Source organism: Sus scrofa, chromosome 1, assembly GCF_000003025.6.
Source record: "Sus scrofa isolate TJ Tabasco breed Duroc chromosome 1, Sscrofa11.1, whole genome shotgun sequence".
Classification (NCBI taxonomy): domain Eukaryota; kingdom Metazoa; phylum Chordata; class Mammalia; order Artiodactyla; family Suidae; genus Sus; species Sus scrofa.
This window is the reverse complement of record NC_010443.5, coordinates 137,984,080-138,001,719: the sequence shown is the minus strand read 5'-3', so window position 1 is coordinate 138,001,719 and position 17,640 is coordinate 137,984,080. Positions and strand designations below refer to the sequence as shown.

At 38.3% G+C, this 17,640-nt stretch overlaps 2 protein-coding genes across 9 annotated transcripts in view; one reads left to right on the top strand and one right to left on the bottom strand.

The window, feature by feature from the left end:
* The window catches only part of LRRC28 (leucine rich repeat containing 28), a 196,309-nt gene extending 193,129 nt beyond the window's left edge, over positions 1-3,180 (bottom strand). Inside the window, exons 1-2 of one of the 3 annotated variants that reach the window (XM_021098403.1) lie at positions 3,078-3,152; positions 362-2,341 (exon numbers count right to left, since the gene is read on the bottom strand). The gene's annotated coding sequence lies outside the window, so the exon portion shown is untranslated. Of the gene's footprint in view, positions 1-361; positions 2,342-3,077 lie in introns of all 3 variants that reach the window. The other 2 variants (XM_001925096.7, XM_013993225.2) reach the window with 2 other exon arrangements.
* Positions 4,519-17,640, top strand: part of TTC23 (tetratricopeptide repeat domain 23) — a 126,305-nt gene continuing 113,183 nt past the window's right edge. For 3 of the 6 annotated variants that reach the window (XM_021098378.1, XM_013993223.2, XM_021098364.1), the window contains exon 1: positions 4,519-4,964. The gene's annotated coding sequence lies outside the window, so the exon portion shown is untranslated. The remainder of the gene's footprint in view (positions 4,965-17,640) is intronic. The other 3 variants (XM_021098398.1, XM_021098387.1, XM_021098371.1) reach the window with 2 other exon arrangements.

Below are 17,640 nucleotides of genomic sequence, written 5' to 3'. Positions count from 1 at the left end.
GTCCTATATTCTAATATTTTCTTCCTTTTATCTCTTTATTTTCTATTCTTTCTTGCTTAGCTTTGCAGATCAGAAGTAGCAAAGAAATAGGCCTGGGAACTTAGAGTTTTACTTCATTATTTCAATGAAAGAAGAAATACTGCACTAGGAAATAGGAATTCTGTACTTTTCTATTATAATCTCTCTGGGCCTCAGTAGCCTAACATAAAATGGAGACAGCAATTTATTGGTAAGGGCCAGAACCCAGAACAGATAGAATTCCCTTCCAGCTCTGACCCGAAAAGGGTAGGAAAAGAAATAACATCTCATTGCCATCTTATCAACTAGGCACAGATCAGAAACAAACTTCACAATCACTTACCAGGAGAAGAAACAAACTCAGAGCTTCAATACTTTGTCCAAGGTCAAACAGCTCATAAAGGAACAGGGATCTTTTTTTCTTGAGGTGGGAAAGGATGAGCAGGGGATTTTAAAGCCTGAGGTCTTTACGTACATAGACGGACAGGATTCCACAGGATACTCAGACAGTAAATACTCAGACAGTAAAAAGATGAGCTTTGTTCAAAGATTCTACTCTGGTTTACTGGGCACCCTTTGTCAAACTCTCCAACGGAAAGTATCTTTCAAATAAAGTGTTTTTTCTTAAGAAAAACTATTTTCACTGGGAATTAATACCAAGTTAAGTACAAAATGTAGTAACATAAGCTTTCAATAAGCAGAGTTTTCTAACTTTTTTGTTATTTTCTATTATTTGCAAACTCTAACTCCTAATAAGTACTTGCCGTTTTACATAAAAGGGCAGAGAATATGGAATATTCAATAATACCCCCAATAGAATATGAGTCCAATACCTTCCCATATTCTACCTACTCACCTATTTTTATGAGACATATTATGTGACTTTGAACAAGATAATCTTTCCACATCTTAATTCTCTCCCTGGGGAACTAACTAGACTAGCAATAACATCCGTGATTCCGTGTGGGAAGAGAAGACTTCTGGGTAATTATTTGCAGGTGGAGTAAACTGTAGATAGTCTAGATTCTCAGGAGCATCTCAAACTTACATTCAAAAAAGAGCTTTCCATTTTCATTACCAACCCAAATCTTCCCCAGTCGTTCCCACCACCTGCAAAGCTGGAAGTCTTGAATGATTCCACCTGGTCATTTATCCAGCATCTCCAATCTATCACAAGGCCTATGGTTTCCAACTCCAAGGTACACCTCAAACCTATCCACATCTCTCCATCCACCGCAAAGGAAAGCCACTGTCATTTCCTGCCTGTCCATCTATGTTACTGGTCTCCCTGTGTCTACTCTAATTACTCTGCAATACATTAATCACTTAGCAGGGAGCCTTTTAAAAAGTAAGTTCAATTGTATCTCCCTCTCTTAAGTAAACTCACTCCCTACTCAAATACATCTTAAATAAACCCTTCAAAGGTTCATTTAGAAAATCAAACTTACCAGGTAGTAAGGGCTCTTCACAATCTGGCCCTACCCACTTCTCCAGGCTGGCAGCACCCTCCTTGGCTTCTCACCAAACTCCAGGGCTTTTCTAGTACTCGAAAGCACCAAAGTCTTAACACCACTTGCTGCTCCCCTCTTAACCCTGAAAGCTCTGTCCCAATACCCTTCAGGTTTCAGTGTAAAAATCACTTGCCCATCCCAAACAAAAGTATTCTCTCTTACTCTTTCTTTGTAAGACTCCTCACAATTTGTAATCTATTTATTTATTGGTATTATCTGTATATTGTCAATCTAGCCAAGAGACTCTATTGTAAGCTTCTTAGGGGCAGAGATCTTGCTTTCTTTAATTTTGAAAACCTGCCTCTAGCACAAAGCAGGCCCTAAAAAGCTGATGAGTGGTTGAAAGTAGGACATGTAATACTAAAAGGGAAATTTTTTTTTCATCTCTGATCCAAGGTCGGCTTGTAGGGACTATATGCTGACTGCTAACTAGGTGCCATAAAGATCTCTAATCCTTAAAACTCTGCATTGCAATTAACATTATTTAGCTCATTTTAAACCTACGGAAACCGAGTTTCTCAGAGCATAACTTGTAGAATTCCAACACAAGTGGAAGACGCCAAAGCCCGTGAGCTGCTCTAAAATGCAGCTTTTCATGAATTTCAGGGGGCCTGTGCTTCTTCATATTATTATTCAAGTGGTAGGCAAAGCTTACACAAATCTAAGACTACAAAGCAAAACCCACCCTCACTGAGGGAAGTTCCAATAAGAAAAGAGGGTAACCTGATGGCTTGCCTTCTAATCCTGCTGAATCCTGATGGGTGGGACTGGCTGTCTTCAAAAGGTTAATTACACCGTTAAAATGCACCATGCTAGAAAGAGAGTTTGGGAGATGAAAGCTACACAAATGAAATCTGAAAGGTGCCAGTAATAAATAACGGTAAAGGTTTTCCAATATGCATTCACTGCAGTCCTTGGCAAGATGGCCTTTACCGGGATAATTTTCTTACACATATTTCCTTTGCTACCTCTTATCTATAAAAAGCAAATGGTAGGCTGAACACTAGCAGTATGTAACTGCACCTCCACATCAGTTTTCTGACAGCTAAACACCAGTCTACTTTATTATTACCTAAAGCAAACAAACCTGTCCATCTTAAGAAAATTCCACACATTTTTTTAAGGAAAGGAGTCCCTTAGACTGACTTCCATAGTTAATTCGGTAAAATATTTCAGTTTCCTAATATTGGAGACTAGAGAATTTTAAAACGTGTATTAAAAGCATTTTTAAAGGTTATTTTCTCAGTACTGAGAAGGCTGACAGAAGTTTAGGCAAAACACATGCCATTTGGCCCGAGTTAACCAAACACTGAGGTGGTCACCGTTGGGGAGTAGCGAGCCCAGTAGCAGGAATTTTAGAGCCGGTACCGAGCCAAGGAGAGCGAGAAGGGCCGGGAGCCGTGCTGACCCGAGGCCCTCACGGGCCCGCTTGGGCCCAGGTCCACTCGCCGCGGCCCGGACGCTTCTGCCTGACCCAGGTCAGGGCCAATGGCCCGGCTAGAGGGCTTTGCTACAAAAGACACCGAAGCGACGAAGCGCCACACTCACCTCGGCGCCAGAGGAGCCAGCGCTCCCGGGCGCAGGAGCGCCGGACCGCAGGCCGAGGCCGGGCGGGCGGGGCCGGGCGCAACGCGGGAGGGGATGGGGCGGGGCGCAGGCGCAGAGGGGCGGGGCGGGGCGAAACTCGCACTTTGGAGCTTGGGGGGAAGGCAGAGCGGAGCAGAGAAGAACGGAACCTCGCGATATTACGCCTCTGCTCTTACGGTTTTGCAATAGGTGGGATAAGATGCCCGTTTTCCAAGAGACATGCCTATTCGCTGAAAAAAGGGCCTTCTCCAAGCCTGCCCCGCGCCCCACTCGGCCTTTGCTTCCGGCTCCGGTGTTAGGGGTTGCTCTCGCATTTGGCTTTTGGCTTAGGGTTTTGTGGGGGTGATTTGGCCGGCTCCAACCTCGGGAACCGCCAGTAACTGATCTCTTCTTTCATTCGTACTGTCACTGACTCACTAGTCCTCTAATGTAATTCTGTGCATTACAGCAACTTTAACACCCAGTCGTTTACTGTGTACCAGGCAGCGTTCTAAGAGCTGCGCTAGATTATTTCACTTAACTCTCAAAGCTGTCCTATGACACACGTACTATTGAAAAGAGGGTAACCTCTTTGGAAAGCCTAACGTTGATTATCTAGCGGTTCATTGTCAAACAGCTTTGACTTTATAGATTTACGTTGGTTTATATAATTTCCGTTAGAGATTAAGTAGCCTGAAAAGCAGTTATATTAAATAAAAATAACACCTATCCCAAAAAAGGTATGAGTTATAATGCAATACTAGCAATTATCTATTTAGTAAACTAGTCTTCAGAGTTTTCTAAAGTATATGCATGGTGTATGTCATGTACTTCTAAGACCTTTTATACAGATTTGTAAATACTTAAGAACTTGTACTTGAACTTTTTACTAGACTTAAAATGAGAAAACCTACAGTTTGTGTAAAAACAAAAATCTTTAGGATGTTTAAGATCAACCCAAATAATATGATTTGCTCCTAATATTGAAGAGTCATACAGACAAAAAAGATTAACTATAGCTAGACCAATTTTTTAAAAGCAGTGTTAGCCTCTTAGTTTGCCTTTCTCTAAAAATGAAATATTTAAGTACATTAACTTATATTTGATCATGAAAAAATGAATTATCTTGAAATAACTTCTGCCCTTTGAAATAGACACAAAAGTAGCCATGTGATTCTCTTAAAATTCTCTAAATTTGTCAAGTGCCAAGTTTACACTTTGCCTAACTCAAAACGGAGGAAAAATTCTCTAATTTAGAATTAGTGATTTGGCAATCTTTGGCAGACTTCAACAGGAGGGGATACCACTTTAAGAAAATTCCAAGGAAAGGACAACCCTATTTTAAAATTCCCACCTCTGGCTCCCAAGGATTGGGTAGTAAACTTAGACAAAATACTTTTCTCCACTTCCTATTGGTGCGTGCTCTGTCATTCATTCTTCTTGGAATTTTGTGAGATACCAGATTGCTTTACGGGAAAAGACTGTTCCAATTTAGTCTGGAACTGCCCTATTTTTAGACTCTTTCATAGTTATCAATCCTTACAAAAAATCACCAAACCGATACAGCGTGGACCAATCTGGAAAATCAGGCTGCCGAGTCAACAGTGTAATTCAATGGAAAAAGAAACGGACAACCTCTCAAGGCACACAGGGTAACTGACAAAGGATTCTACAGAGTTAAATAAACTATTCTGATTTTTTTTTTTTTTTTTTTGCTAGTTTTAAAGGAGACTGTCAAAGGAAAAGCAGATAAAATACAGCCATAATGTCAGAGTGGCAGGGAGAAAGATTTTCAGAGGCTATTTTTCTCTTTAGAGAAAATGTTATCCTGGGATTAGCAGTGGATTTTTGAATGATAAAAGGACCAAGGTAATACGGTTAATTATAGATTATTTTATACTCCAAGAAGCTGTATTTTGTTGTTGCTTTAATATGGATTTAATGTCTTAATGTTATTGTAATTATCAAGCAAAATGGATATTTTTGTTTAAAACCTAGCATAATAGACAATCCATCTGTTAAAGGATATGACAAAATTATCATCTTTGGAATTGGGTTTTGTTTACATTTGTAGCAGGGTCAGATCGGCTAATGACCAAGGAAAATATAATATTGGTATATGAAACAGAATCAATAGGTAGTGGATGTAAGGATAAATTCTCAAAAGTGAAATCTAGCATTTATATTTTCAAAAATGATATTTTTACTAAAGCTAAAATATAAATGTTCAGGAAAATATTGATAAATGAGAATAATGTATATTAAAATATATATTTGAAATAGCAACTTTTTAAAGAATCCAGCCAATATGTAATTCCAAAATATAACATCTTGAAGATTCTTCAAGATTCAGCTAGTAAATATAATACCTGGTGGCACATCTTTACCTTTATAAGGCCCAACTCAGGTATGCAGTAAATATTTCTTAAGGGTCCTCTGTTAATCTATATATGGGGCTATTAAATAAAATATATTCTTAAGGAGCTCATACTCTAGAAAGAGACTCAAAAAAGATTTAAATGAAAACTTTTGTATAGTTCTTGATGCATAGATGGCTGTTACAGACCATAGCTGCTTCAGGTGCTCAGATCAGTGTGAGCAGAAATATTCAGGGAGAGTTTCAAAGTAGGGTTAAGACCCATTTGGAGCTTGAGCAATGGGCAAAATTTCAATAGATGGAAGAGGAAAGAAATGGCATCCCAGGTAGTGGGGGATTTGTTAGCAAATATGTCCAGCTAAAGAATAATTATCCCTGACACAGCAGAATGTTCATTTGGGGACTTTAGATTTAAAAAAAAAAAAAAAAAGGTTAAGAAGTTACATGAAGAGTCAAAATTGCAAGAATTAAGGAGTCAAGTCCTGGGTCATTGTTTTTTGTTTTTGTTTTTGTTTTTGTTTTGTTTTTTGTCTTTTTAGGGCCATACCCACAGCATATGGAGGTTCCCAGGGTAGGGGTCAAATCAGAGCTGTAGCTGCTGACCTTACACCACAACCACAGCAACACAGGATCTGAGCCACATCTGCAACCTATACCACAGCTCACAGCAATGCTGAATCCTTAACCCACTGAGCAGGGCAAGGGATCCAACCTGCGTCCTCATGGATGCTATTCAGATTCGTTTCTGCTGAGCTGCAACAGGAACTCCGGGTCCTGGGTTTTAAAGGTCATATTTGAGAATGATAAAACTGACATTGCAGGGTTCTCTGCTGGCTCAGTGGCTTAAGGGTTGTTGTGGTTAAGGTTGCTGCTGTGGTGCAGGTTTCATCCCTGGCCTGAGAATTTCCACATGCCATGAGCATAGCCAAAAACATAAAAAGAAAAAAAGATCTGACATTGCAGCTTAAGATGATTCCAGCAACAGAGACTGGAAGCTAAGGGACTAAATACTATAAATGATGGAGCGCAAATTGGTAGCAGTCTCTTGAGACTTTTTTTCCATATACTTTCACATGACTGAATAGGATAAATCTTGATGCATTTCTTTCTATTCTTCTGAAGCAGTGAGCTTATTGTTTTTGTATAGCACTACAGATACAATTTTTATTATATGTGGCGTTCGTCATGGTGCAGTAAAGCAATAAAAGTGATTGTTCACATTGCATTGGTTCTTGCTCCTGTTCCCTCAGAATTTGTAGTGTTTCTTGGTTCTGTTTAATGAAATTGGAGGAATTTCAACCAAAAACCAAAAACTTGTGACTGAAGAACACCATGGGAAGATGGGAGGTGTTCTTACTCAGACTGTAGGCTTTCACCTGACCTGTGTCTTTGAGACACAACTGGCCACTCAGTGAGCTTCTACCATGTATCAGAAGGTAGCTTCAGTGTTGAGCAAACAAAGGTTAATCAGGGGTCATCTCCTCCCCAAAAAGCAAAGTGCTTCAGGGATACCAAGCAGGGTATTTGCCTCCTACCTCAAAACTTGCTTGAAAGAATCTGAAGTTCCTAAATTCCTGATCAGTGGTCCTTAATCAAATAGATGGAGAAGGAGGTTGTCTCTAGCCCTTGTAAAAGAATCCTAAGACAGGCCCCTTAATGATAAATGTGGCAGATTGCAATGCTCATCAAATATTTCATTCACTCCCCTGAATATCCCCCTCTTTGTGGTTAGAGAGCGAGTGAAATGTTAGCAGAAGGGAGGTGTGTCATTTACCGGCAGTGGTGGTGAAAAGCCTGCCCACGATTTTTCAGTCTCTGCTAGTCTACCATGACTCCTGTTGGTGTACAGTTAAACCTTGGTCAGCCTGGGTCTCAGAGATTTCAGACATTCCCACTCCCCACCCCCATCTCTACCTCCTCCTCTTAAGCCAATGGTTCTATAGCCTGTAAGAGTGACTTACCTCATTATAAGTCTAACCGATCCTGACTACTTCAACTGTTAACAGCTTTTCCCCTGGGGAATATTGCCATGTCATTAATTTGAGATTGCTTAAGTTTAAAAAAAAAAAAATGCCCTAATCAACTGAGTTTCATGTATTAGGTAAATGAGATGTTTGGTGTAAAATCACACTGTAAAGATGGTTTAATTTATTGAGGCCTCTTAGGTGCCAGGCACTAATGCCATGTGACCCATCTATTGGTAGAGCCAGAATATTAAGATTGGTTTACAACTTTGGGGGGGCCTCTGCCACATCATCTTTGGGCATCAGGCTGCCCAAAGTCTTTTATACAAGGTGTATAAAAGACAAAATTACATATAAAACCACAGGGTGGTTTCATAGCTGTTTTTCAACAACTTTAGTAAGGTATAATTTACACTGTAAAATTTACTCATTTTAATGTCATTAGTCAGTGATTTTTTTAGAAAATTTACAGTTATATATCACCACGTTCCGATTTTGGAAAATTTCCATCACTGTGAAAGGATACCTTGAGCCCATTTGCAAACACTCCCCATTCCTACCCCCAGCCTGGGCAACCAATAATAAATTTTCTATATATATTTGCCTTTTCTGGATATTTAAGATAAGTGGAGTCATATGTGGTATTTTGCATATGTATGGGTTTTTCCACTTGTAATGCTTTTGAGGTTTATGCATGTTGTAGTATGTGTCAATACTTCATTCCTTTTCTTTTTTTATTGAAATATCATTGATTTAGAATATTAATTATTGTGTTTCATAGTCTTTAGAATTTAAGTATTTTATCTCCTTGGTTAAGTTTATTCCTAGGTATTTTATTCTTTTTGATGCAATTTTTTGTTTCGTTTTGTCTTTTTAGGGCTGCACCTGAGGCATATGGAGGTTCCCAGGCTAGGGATCTAATCGAAGCTGTAGCTACCGGCCTACGCCACAACCACAGCAACACCAGATCCAAGCCACGTCTGCAATCTACACCATAGCTCATAGCAACGCCAGATCCTTAACCCACTTAGTGAGGCCAGGGATGGAACCCGCAACCTCATGGTTCCTGGTCTGATTCATTTCCGATGCGCCACGACGGGAACTCCTGATGCAATTTTATTTTATTTTATTTTATTTTTTGTCTTTTTGCCTTTTCTAGGGCCACTTCCACGGCATATAGAGATTCCCAGGCTAGGGGTCTAATCGGAGCCGTAGCCACCAGTCTATGCCAGAGCCACAGCAACGTGGGATCCCAAGCCGCGTCTGCAACCTACACCACAGCTCATGGCAACGCAGGATCCTTACCCCACTGAGCAAGGCCAGGGATCGAACCTGCGACCTCATGGTTCCTAGTTGGATTCATTGACCACTGCGCCACGATGGGAACTCCTCCTGCTGCAATTTTAAATGGGATTTTTTTTTTTTTTTTTTTTTGCTTTCTCTTTCTCGTAGTTCATTATTAGTATATAAAAACACAGATTTCTGTATATTAATCTTGTATCTGGCAATTTTGATGAATTAATTTATTACTTCTCAGTTTTTTGGTGAAGACTTTAGAGTTTTCTATGTATAGTATCATGTCATCCACAAATGGTAACAGTTTTGGTTCTTCCTTTCGAATTTAGATGCTGTTCATTTCTTTTTTCTCTCTGATTGCCATGCCTAGGGCTTCCAATCGATGTTAAATAGAAGCAATCAGAGTGGATGTCTTTGTCTTGTTTCTGATTTTAGAGGAAAGTCTTTCAGCTTTTTACCAATGAGTATATTAGCTATGTGTTTGTCATAAATGGCATTTGTCATATTGAGATATGTCCCCTGAACAACAGCATCAATGAGAGTTTTTGTCATGAATTGATGTTAAATTTTGCAAATGCTTTTTCTGTGTCTATTGAGATGACCCTGTGATTTTAATCCTTTTATTAATGTGGTGTGTCAGATTGATTGATGTGTAAATATTGCACCATCCTTACATACCTGGAATAATCACACTTGATCATGGTAGATGATCCTTTTTATATTTATTTAATTCAGTTTGCTAATATTTTCTTGAGGATTTTCGTGTTTATATTCCTCAGCGATATTTGCCTATAATTTTCTCTTTTTTTTTTTTTTTTTTTTTTGTACTGTCTTTGTCTGGTTTTGGTATCAAGGTAGTGGAAGCCTCAAGAAATGAATTTGAGAGTGTTCTTTTCTCTTCAATTATTGGGAATAGTTCATGAAGGATGGGTGATAGTTCTTCTTAATATATTTAGTAGAATTTCCCCCATGAAGCTGTCCAGCCCTGGACTTTTATTTGCTGGAAGCTTTTTTTTTTTTTAATTATTACAAATTCAATTTCAGTACTGGTAATAGTTCTGTTCAGATTGTCTGTTTCTTCCTGATTCATTCTTAGCAGGTAGTGTTTCTAGAAATTTGTCTATTTCTTCTAGGTTGTCTAGTTTGTTGGCATATAGCTGTTTGTAGAAGTCTTATAATTTTTTGGTATCGCTGTGATATCAGTTATTTTCTTTCATTTCTTATTTATTTGTGTTTTCTGTCCTATTGATGACTATCACTATCAGTTTTGTCTATCTTTTTAAAAAACAGCTCTTGATTTCATTGATCTTTTCTATTTTTTTGTCTCATTTATTTCCTCTTTGATCTTTATTAATTCATTCTTCAAGCTGACTCCATTCTTTTTCTAATTCATTTAGATGGAAAATTAGATTGAAATTTTTCTTGTTTCTTAAGGTAGGCCTGTTTCAGTAATATACTTCCTTCTAAGAACTGCTTTTGATGTATCCCATAAATGTTGGTAAGTTTTAAGTCCATTTTCATTTGTCTCATGTATTTTCTGATTTCCTTTTTTATTTCTTCATTGATCAATGAGATTTTTAGTAATGTGTTGTTTAATCTCTACCTGCTTGTGCTTTTCTCATTGTTCTTCGTATAATTGATTTATAGTTTCATACCGTTTTGATCAGGAAAAATACTTGATATATATGATATATATTTTTATCCTCTTAAATTTGTTGAAACTTGTTCTGGCCTACTATATGATTTATCCTAGAGAACATTTCATGCACAGTTGAAAAGAATGTGTATTCTGCTGTTTGGAGATGGAATGTCCTGTAGATATCTCTAAAAACCAACTGGTCTATTGTGTCATTTAAGACCACTATTGCTGGGAGTTCCCATTGTAGCTCAACTGTAACAAACCTAACTAGTATCCATGAGAACATAGGTTCAATCCCTGGCCCTGCTCAGTGGGCTAAGGGTCCAGCATTGCTGTGAGCTGTGATGTAGTTTGCAGACACGGCTCGGATCTGGCATTGCTGTGGCTTAGGCTGCAAGCTGCAAGCTCAACTCCTAGCCTGGGAACTTACATATGCCACAGGTACAGCCCTAAAAAGAAAAAAAACAAAACAACAGCAACAACAAAAAAAACACTATTGCCTTATTTATTTTCTGTGTGGATGATCTGTCCATTGATGTAAGTGGTGTATTAAAGTCACCTACTATTATTATATTATTGTATTTCTCCCTTTATGTCTGTTAATATTTTATATTTAGCTGCTCCTGTATTGGGTACATATATGTTAACAAGTGTAATCTCCTTGTAATATTCCCTTTATCATTATATTATGCCCTTCTTTGTCTCTTGTTATAGACCTTGTTTTAAAATCTATTTTGTCTGATGTGAGTTTTGCTATCTCCACTTTCTTGCCATTTCCATTTACATGAGATGTCTTTTTCAACACTCACTTTCAGTCTGTTTGTATCTATAGCTCTGAAGTGAGTCTCTTGTAGGCAGCACACAGATGGGATCATGATTTATTACCATCAGCCACCCCATGTCTTTCGATTGGAGCATTTAGTCCATTGACCTTTAAAGTAATCATTGATAGATATGCACTTGTTTCCATTTTATTATTTGTTTTCTAGTTGCTTTTGTAGTTCTGGTTTTTTTTGTTTCTTCCCTTGTGGTTTGATTATTTTTCTTTAGTGATGTGTTTGTATTCCTTTCTCTCTAGTTTTTGTGTATCTTTTATAGGTTTTTGTATATCTTTTATAGGCTGATTTGTGGTTACCATGAGATTCATATTTGTTAACCTATAGCTGTATCTATTTGTTTTAAATAGGTAGTCCTTTAAGTTCAAATTCATTCTACAGCATCTATATTTTTAACTCTCCCCCTACCACAACATTTTGGGGTATCTTATTTTAGGCTTCGCCTGTGGCATATGGACGTTCTCAGGCCAGAGGTTGAACCCATACCACAGCAGTAACCCAAGCTACTGCAGTGACAATGCTGGATCCTCAACCCACTGTGCTACAAGGGAACTCCAACATTTTGGGTTTTGATGGAATTTTTTTTTTTTATTTTTCCACTGTACAGCAAGGGGGTCAGGTTATCCTTACATGTATACATTACAATTACATTTTTCCCCCACCCTTTCTTCTGTTGCAACATGAGTATCTAGACATAGTTCTCAATGCTATTCAGCAGGATCTCCTTGTAAATCTATTCTAAGTTGTGTCTGATAAGCCCAAGCTCCCGATCCCTCCCACGCCCTCCCCCTCCCATCAGGCAGCCACAAGTCTCTTCTCCAAGTCCATGTTTTCTTTTCTGAGGAGATGTTCATTTGTGCTGGATATTAGATTCCAGTTATAAGTGATATCATATGGTATTTGTCTTTGTCTTTCTGGCTCATGTCACTCAGTATGAGATTCTCTAGTTCCATCCATGTTGCTGCAAATGGCATTATGTCATTCTTTTTTATGGCTGAGTAGTATTCCAGTAGTATTCCATTGTGTGTATATACCACATCTTCCGAATCCAATCATCTGTCGATGGACATTTGGGTTGTTTCCATGTCCTGGCTATTGTGAATAGTGCTGCAATGAACAAGCGGGTGCACGTGTCTCTTTTAAGTAGAGTTTTGTCCGGATAGATGCCCAAGAGTGGGATTGCGGGGTCATATGGAAGTTCTATGTATAGATTTCTAAGGTATCTCCAAACTGTTCTCCATAGTGGCTGTACCGGTTTACATTCCCACCAACAGTGCAGGAGGGTTCCCTTTTCTCCACAGCCCCTCCAGCACTTGATATTTGTGGACTTATTAATGATGGCCATTCTGACTGGTGTGAGGTGGTATGTCATGGTAGTTTTGATTTGCATTTCTCTTATACTCAGCGATGTTGAGCATTTTCTCATGTGTTTGTTGGCCATCTGTATATCTTCTTTGGAGAAATGTCTATTCAGGTCTTTTGCCCATTTTTCCATTGATTGATTGGTTTTTTTGCTGTTGGGTTGTATAAGTTGTTTATATACTCTAGAGATTAAGCCCTTGTCCGTTGCATCATTTGAAACTGTTTTCTCCCATTCTGTAAGTTGTCTTTTTGTTTTCTTTTGGGTTTCCTTTGCTGTGCAAAAGCTTTTCAGTTTGATGAGGTCCCATGGGTTTATTTTTGCTCTAATTTCTATTGCTTTGGGAGACTGACCTGAGAAAATATTCGTGATGTTGATGTCAGAGAGTGTTTTGCCTATGTTCTCTTCTAGGAGTTTGATGGTGTCCTGTCGTATATTTAAGTCTTTCAGCCATTTGGAGTTTATTTTTGTGCATGGTGTGAGGGTGTGTTCTAGTTTCATTGCTTTGCATGCAGCTGTCCAGGTTTCCCAGCAATGCTTGCTGAATAGACTTTCTTTTTCCCATTTTATGTTCTTGCCTCCCTTGTCAAAGATGAATTGACCATAGGTGTCAGGGTTTATTTCCGGATTCTCTATTCTGTTCCATTGGTCTGTCTGTCTGTTTTGATACCAGTACCACACTGTTTTGATGACTGTGGCTTTGCAGTATTTCTTGAAGTCTGGGAGAGTTATGCCTCCTGCTTGGTTTTTGTTTCTCAGGATTGCTTTGGCGATTCTGGGTCTTTTGTTGTTCCATATAAATGTTTGGATTGTTTGTTCTAGTTCTGTGAAAACTGTCATGGGTAATTTGATAGGGATTGCATTGAATGTGTAGATTGCTTTGGGTAGTATGGCCATTTTTGCAATATTGATTTTCCCAATCCGGGAACATGGAATATCTTTCCATTTCCTTACATCTTCTTTGATTTCTTTGATTAAAGTTTTATAGTTCTCGGCATATAGGTCCTTTACCTCCTTGGTCAGGTGTATTCTGAGGTATTTGATTTTGTGAGGTGCAATTTTAAAAGATATCGTATTTTTGTATTCCTTTTCTAATGTTTCATTCAGTCCATTGACATTTAAGGTGATAATTGATAGATGATTATTTATTGCCATTTGAACCTCATGTTCCAGTTGATTCTATGGTTCTCCATTTTTCCTTTCTTTTTTCTTTTTTTTTTGGTTGGATGGTCTCCTGTTATTATCTGTTTGAGTGTATTTTTTTTTCATTTTTTACAAATGCAATATTTGGTTCTGGCTTGTGGTTGCCCTGTTTTTTAAGTATGCTAACCCCTTCCCATAATTGTGTGTTTTAGCCTGATGGTCCTGTAAGTTCAAACACTTCATTACTATATTAAAATTAAGAAGAGAAACATACAAACAAACAAAAAGGGTTATTTACTTCCTAACATCCCTTGCCCACATTTTATGGTTTTGATGACTCTTTTTTATTTTTTTCTTTTTAATTTTATTTTGTTTGAAGCATGTTCATGATTAAATCTGTATGCTGGCTTATTTGAGTGACCACTCTCTGATTGCGGTTTCTTCGGTTTTGATGGAATATTTTACATCTTCATTTTTATCCCTTTACTGATTATTGTAGTTGTAGTTGATTTCACTTTTTTTTGTCTTTTGATTTTGTTTATTTAAATGGTTTATCTTCAGCCTTTACTATGTATTTTCCTCTACAAGTGGTATTTTTCCTTTCCTATAGATTCTTACTTCTTGTTATAGCACTTTCTTTTCCACTTAGAGATAGCTCTTTTACATTTTTCAGGGTATTGTTATTAGTATTAATAAAACTCTTAGTTTTTGCTTGTCTGAGAAATCCTTTATCTCTCCTCCAATTTTAAATTATAATATTGCTGTGTAGAATATCCTAGGATGCAGGTTTTTTGCTTTGTGCACTTTGAGTATATCATGCCACTCTCTTCTGGTCTGCGAAGTTTCTTCAGAAAAATAAACTTAGTCTTATTGGGGGTTCCTCTGTATGTGACTCTCTGTTTTTCTTCTGCTGTCTTTAGAATTGTCCCTTTAAATTTTACCATTTTAATTATGTTATATCTCAGTATGGGTCTGTTTGGGTTCCTTTATGCTTCATGTACTTGGGTATCTATTTCCATCTTCAGGTTTGGGAAGTTTTCAGCTAAAAGTTCATGAAATAAATTTTCAACACCCTTCTCTTTCTTCTCCTTCTGGGAATCCTATAATATGAAGGTCGGTAACCTTGATGTTGTCCCAAAGTTCCCTTAAACTGTTTTCATTTTATAAATTTATTTTTCTTTTTGCTATTCTGATTGGCAGATTTCATTTTTCCATCTTACAGATCACGTATGCATTCTTCTGCATCACCACCTAGTCTTCTATTAATTCCTTCTAGTGCATTTTTCCTTTCAGTTCTTGTACTCTTCAGTTCCGATTCTTTTTTATATTTGCTAGTTCCTTCTTAAGATTCTTACTGTATTCATCTATTCTTTATTCATTTAGTGTTCTTATTACCAATGCTTTTAATTCTTTATATGGTGAATTGTTTGTGGCTATTTCTTTAGTTGTTTTCTCAGGGGTTTTCTCTTGCCCTTTTAATTTAGACAAATTCTCTTTCCTCTTATTTTACTTTCTCTGTTTCTATGAAATTATATGATATAGTTACTGATTGCAGTCCTTATGTGAGAGATGGCCTTGTGTGAGAGTATCCCTATACAGGTTGCAAGTGCCCAGTGGCTTTGGAGGGAGAGCTAGATTTGATGTGAACACAAGTCATGTCTTTCCTCTGGATGTGCTGGCAGCTATCATTTTGATAGGAAGTGGGGCTGGAGATGGAAGGGCTAAGGCTAGAGCCAGGTGTGAGCCAAGGCTTTCCCTCCACTAAGTGGCTGTCACCACCAAAATGGGGACAGGGGCAGGTCTCAAGTCACTGGAGCAGAAGCCCTGAGGCCCGGGTCCCAGCTGGCTCAGTTCCCTTCAAGTGTATGCTTTCCTCTCTCCTAGCACTAGCACCCCCACCCCAGAGAGGAACTGCATTGGAGCACAAGGGGCTTGGATGGTCACATTTAGCATGTGTTAGAGCAAAGGCTATGGCAGTCTTGCTGGGGTCAGAAACCTGGACTGCTTTCAATGCATTGCCTGTGTAAGCACCAGAAATGGTTGCCCCTGCCCCCCTCAGATGCTACCTTGGGCTAGAGCCTCCTTTGTCTGTCACACCTGGGTTCTCCCCATAACCTCTACTACCCTCACCCTAATGTGGAGCTGTACCAGAGGATAGCCAGGGCCAGTGTGGGCTCCCAACATATGTTGGGGTGTGGATTGGTGGTCTAGCTGCAGACAGAGACAGGACTCTTCTGATAAGCTGCCTGTGTTAGCACCATCAATGGCTGCCACTGCCATGCTGGATGGTGGTTCAGGTCTGAGCTGAGTCTCAGGACCAAGTTTCCAAGCAGGACTGGAATATTCATTTAGCTTAGGCTGTAGGATGTACCATGGTGGTTGCAGGAAACCAACCAGTTACTTGCACAATCCTCAATCTGCCCTTTCCACCCTGACTTGGGAGCAAGCAGTGGGTACATAATTCTCATGAGTGGAATTCAGGCTTCCCACTGCCCTTCTGTTGGTTGTGCTGGCCCTCCAACCAGCCAAATGGACCCATCTTCCCTTTGTCAGACCCCAAGGCTGAAACCACTCACTCCCCAAGAAGAATATCCACCCATGTAATCTGCTTTTTTCTCTGAGTCTCCTTCCAGGGGCATAGGTACCAACCTGATCTCATCTCTTCTCTTCCTGTGTGATTCCTGGTGCATCTCTCTAATAGCCTTGGTTGCACAGGTGTCTTTTTGTCATTCTTCAGTGAGCTTTCAATGAGAATTGTCCACATATAGATGTATTTTTGATCTATTTGTGAGGGAGATGAGTTCTGTGCCATCTTACTCCACTGTCTTGATTAGTTCCCTCCTCATTCCTTTTTATTGCTAAATAATATTCCATTATATTCCACATTTTTCATCCACTTACCACTTGATGAATATTTGGATTACCTTCATTTTTAACTATTGTAAATAAAGGTGCTATGAAGGTGTGTACAAGGTTTTGTGTGAATGTGCTTTTAGTTCTTTGAGGGATATACCTGGGAATGGAATTGCTGAGTCATATGGTAAGTCTATGTTTAGCTTTTTGAAGAATTACCCAACTGCTTTCTAAAGTGAATGTATAATTTTACATTCCACCAGGTTTGTATGAGGGTTACAACTTTTCCACATCTTCACTAACACTTCTTAATATCCTTTTGTTTATAGTCACTCTGGTGGCTGTGAAATTATAGCTTTGATTTGCATTTCCCTAATGACTAATAATAGTATCTTTTCATGTGCATATTGGCCATTCATATATCTTCTTTTGTAAAACATTCAAATACTTTGCCCATTTTTTAATTGTGTTATTAGTTGTTTAATTGTGTTATTTGTCGATTTGTAAGTGTTTTTATGTATTACGGGTAGAAGTCCTTTATTAAATATATGATATATTTGCAAATATTTTGTCCCATTTTGTAAGTTGTCTTTTAGAGTCATAGAAGTTTTTAGTTTTGATGGAGTCCTATTTATCTATTTTTTTTCCCTTTTTTGCATGTGCCTTTGGTGTTTTACCTAAGAAATCTTTGCCTAACCCAAGCCCATACATAGTTTTCTGTTTTATGAAGCTTTTATAATTTTATCTCTTACTTTTATGTCTTTGATCACTTGAGATTAGTTTTTGTGTATAGTATGATGTGGGGCTCTAACTTCATTCTTTTGCATGTGCCTGTCCAGTTGTTTTAGCACCATTTATTGAAAAGACTATTTTTTCCAATTGAAGTATCTTGGCATTCTTGTCAAAAAGTAATGACCATAAATATAAATGTTCATTACTGGATTCTCAATTTTATTCCATTGAATTCTATATCAGTTCTTAGATCAACACCACACTCTTTTGATCATTGTAGCTTTGTAGTTAGTTTTAAGAATGGGAAGTGCGAATTCTCCAAGTTTGTTCTTTTTCAAGATCATT